The sequence below is a fragment of the Dermacentor variabilis genome, chromosome 4, assembly GCF_050947875.1.
Source record: "Dermacentor variabilis isolate Ectoservices chromosome 4, ASM5094787v1, whole genome shotgun sequence".
NCBI classification, from domain to species: Eukaryota; Metazoa; Arthropoda; class Arachnida; order Ixodida; family Ixodidae; genus Dermacentor; species Dermacentor variabilis.
The window spans coordinates 189751665-189755769 of NC_134571.1; positions in this window are offsets into that span (position 1 = coordinate 189751665).

Below are 4105 nucleotides of genomic sequence, written 5' to 3' on the forward strand. Positions count from 1 at the left end.
GAGGCGATGGTTCGATGCCCTGGTGCAGCCAATGTAAGTGGGCGCGGTCAACGCGCTCCGACGCGCCCGGCGTCGAACGACGCTCGCCTACAATGTCGAACTGTAGACGTGCCTTAAGCGTCGCCATGACAACGCTACCAGCGTTCCTCAGGAGCAGCGTCAGCCGGGGCGGGAATGGCGCGTCACTGAAAAAATTCACGACCACTCCGCCCCACGAAGGTGGTCGATATGATATTTCCTTATTGGCAATCTCGCAAGTGCAGACACATCCCCTGGTAACACACACAATTGGTAACTGCAGCGGTTCGGCCTGTCGACGTGGCCAAATCGAAGCACGCCAAGCGCCTCAACGCGCTCACTTGCCCGCGAGAAAATTATAGGGGCTTCGCTTGTCGATGCATGCATCCGTGGTGTAATGGTTTAAATATCGGGCTTCTGTGCTAGAGGTCCTGTATTAGAATCCCGCCGTCGGATAGATTTGATAACGTTTATTTAATTATTTACTACACGAAACTGTCTGAAGCCAGAAGGACCAACTTTAGGCAAATCCACGTGCTTCATATAATTGCCATGCTGGCTGAATAGCCCCGATTGCAGCTTCCATAGACACTATCGCCAGAGTTCCCTGTAGCAATTATGGAATGAAACGCTATGGTATTGAGCGGCTTCTTAGCTTTTCTCTTGCTACTGTAGGGGTCAGCGCATGCCTTACTGGTTTACTTTGCCTCCTCATAGAAGGCACAGGAGTTTTGAGGGACGGAAATTGAAAAAAAATATGCGTGGCCCTGCAACCGCAAACACCAGAGACTAGTGGAAATGGGGACAAGGCCAGTAAAGTATTGCCAAACCGCACACAAGACACATGAGCGCCGGCAACATATGCCGGCAACGCGTAGCTGGGGCGTCCGCCAAAGGCGTCTACTACGGCGTCCGCGATTCGTGTGGCCAACGCGGTAGTAGACGCCGCTGTTGTTTCCACTCTGTACGGAGCGGCGGGTGAGGAGGCCATCTAGGCACTCTTCTTCTTCTTCTTAGCTGCCAGAAAATAATGCCCCTCCTCTCTTGCCTTAACCTCCTGCCTCACGCGCAACAGGAGAGGGCACGCATCTAGGCTGCGTTCCTCGCTCGCGCGTGCGCCGCTCCTTCTCCCCGCTAGGCTCTACTCACCCTCGCCGCGTCGCTATGCTAGGCGGTGCTATCTTATACTCTGCTTTCACTCTCTCTCATCTCTCTCTCCCCCGCTCGGCGAAGCTGCCGACGCAAAGAGAAACTCAGCGAGGTTCCAACAGCTCCATTGTAAAATCTAATGGAGGCTAGGCACATACAGCTCCGCTGTATGTGCTACCCGGAAGGATATGGGAACGGTATAGTTATTGGAAGATGTTTCTAGTCTACTAAAAAAATATTCGTTTGTATAAAATACTTGCACGCCTAATTTCCAGTAATAACTGACCTCGTGCCGCAGACAGCCGCTGGTGACTGAATTTTATATTGCGTTGTTTTATATTTCTGTCGCTAGGCGGTGCGCCATACATCAATCAAGTGAATGACGAAGCGATTTGCGTGCCCGCCTTGACCGAAAAGCACCTACAAGATTTGGAACATCCGCCTGTTATTGACAATTTCGTATCCTAAGAATGCAACAGAATGACTGGGTCAAGGAAAGGTGGAGGTGTAGGCATGTGAATTAGGCGAGGTCCGGAGTGGCAGAGGTTAAGCGATACATCTGAGGAACATTTATGGCTTAGCGGCACATGGCAAGGCAAAAAGGCATGGCTGGGAGTAGCTTATCTATGGACTGGTAGTGATGGCAGAGATAAAAATGAGGAAGTTACTGATTGCATTGCAATCGATATTAATGAGTTCAATAAATCGAGCCAGGCGATACTAGTGCGATATACGGACGCGCACATGGATAATTTAGACGGATATACTGATAACAACGGTTCTGTAGTGCTGGATCTCTGCGATGAACAGAACCTTATGGAAGATAACAGCGAGAACAAGTGTCATGGACAAGTAACGCGGCAGTGCGGAAGTGGGCAGTCATGTATCGATTATGTTTTAGCCTAGAAAATGGTCTAACAAGACCAAATAATAATAGACGAACATGAAAAAAATAGCCTGGGTAGTGGTCATAAAAGTTTAAGCTTAAAATCTGGAGAGATTCAAGGTAAAACACAAATCAATTAAATTATAATTGCTAAAAATGAATCAGAAGCGGGCGACAAAGATTGCAAAAACAAAGAGATGGAAATCGAGGCGTTTCCTACAACAGTACGGGAATGCAAGGAACTGGTAGACGTTGTACAGGAGAAGACAGGAGAGACGCAGAAAAATATTGTGCAATTTCACAGAGGAAGCAACGTCGGTTGTGGAGCGAGGTAATAAATAAAGCTAAAGAAGAGCGTCAGCACCCGTACAGGGGTCATCAAGAGTTGGGATTATAATAAGGGGCGCTCCTTAGATGCTACAAATACTGTGAAAAGAAAAGCGTTACGAGTGAGTTCGTGCAATAGAAACTTAAATGCACAATGAATGTTTGGTACATAACATTCGCAAAAGAAACAAAGGCGCTCTAAAAGAATTCTGCAACCATGGAAGAGCACTCGGAGCTCCAACCAAAAATTCGCAAATGGCTACAGGAGTGAAGACGGTAACATGTACGAAGCAGACGATGCGCTGCAGTACACGACAGACGTTATTAGGGATAACTTGGGCAAGAAAGGAAGCGTACTTCCGATTTGCAGATATCCAGCAAGAAGAGAGAAGCCCGAGAGATCAAAATTCAGCATAGAAATATTTTACTGGAATAAAGCAGAAGAAAATGACCTTAATAACAAAGCAGCCGCATCCGATCAAATACCAATACAGCTAGTCGAAAACCTCGGTCGAAAAGCTAGGCACTGCAGACTAATGCCATAGAGCAAGTGATTAAAATGAAAAAAAAAAATCTGGTTGGATAGCGTGAAAGCAAGGTGAGCCTTGTATACACATGGAACGGTGATTATGATAAGACGAACTCGTACAGGCCAGTCAGGGTAACGTCGCTGGCATCATATTCAGCAGCCTATTTTTTCTCTATCTAATGCAGGACGAAGGCCTCTCCGTGCCATCTCCTATTACCCCTGTCCTGCGCCAATCGATTCGAACTTGCGCCTGCAAATCATCGTGCCACCTAGGCCTCAATCATCGTCCCATTTAATTTCGCCGCCCTAGCTAGTCCTCTGCCGTCCTCGGATGCGCTTCCCTTCTCTTGGCGCCCATTCTGTAACTATAATGGCACACCGGTTATCCATCCTACGCATTATAAGGCCTGCCCGGCTCCACTCTTTTTTCCTGGTGTCAATTAGAATATTGACAAAAATGCTAGAACGAAAAACATGCATCGCGTACCTGAATAAATCAAGCAGGCTAGGTGACTATATGCCACCGCTGCATTTCAAGAGCGATGCCAATAAACCACCATCACTATATGCGCGAGTGAGGAGCCCGGCTGCACACAGCCTTCACACATGACGCGTCTCGGCGGTGGCAACATGGTGTGTCGCTACATTGCGTCAATGCTAATTGCAATAATGTTGGCATTCTCTGTGAATTGGGTTCCACGGAAATTTTTAACGGTCTATCGACTGCTAAATATTCTGAAACTATTCGATATTTGATTCAATTGGTCCCCATCACTGTTCGATTGGTAGTGTACTCGAGCTCAAAAATCAATATTCACGCACCCTTAGTAGTTTTACGTATTGCACAATATGATCCGGGTACCTATTCAAAAAAATTACGATACTTCTAAAAATGTTCGTAGGACTAAACGACAGATAATTGTAATGACCGGAATTTAAGTGGAGCTAGGTGGCCAATGGCAGACAGGTATTACGAGAGAAAAGCTTCGGGAATACGGCAGCTTTTATTTATTTATTTACATGTACACTTCTCCATTTTCTCATACCCCAGCGTAGGGGACGGAACTTTCCATTCGTATATATTCATTCATTTTTACACTTAAAGAGACGGCCAGCGCAAGTGCAATAGGCGAAGAAGAGGAAGAAGAACGACACCGCATCTACATCTAGCACAGAAGGCTCTACATCTAGGCACC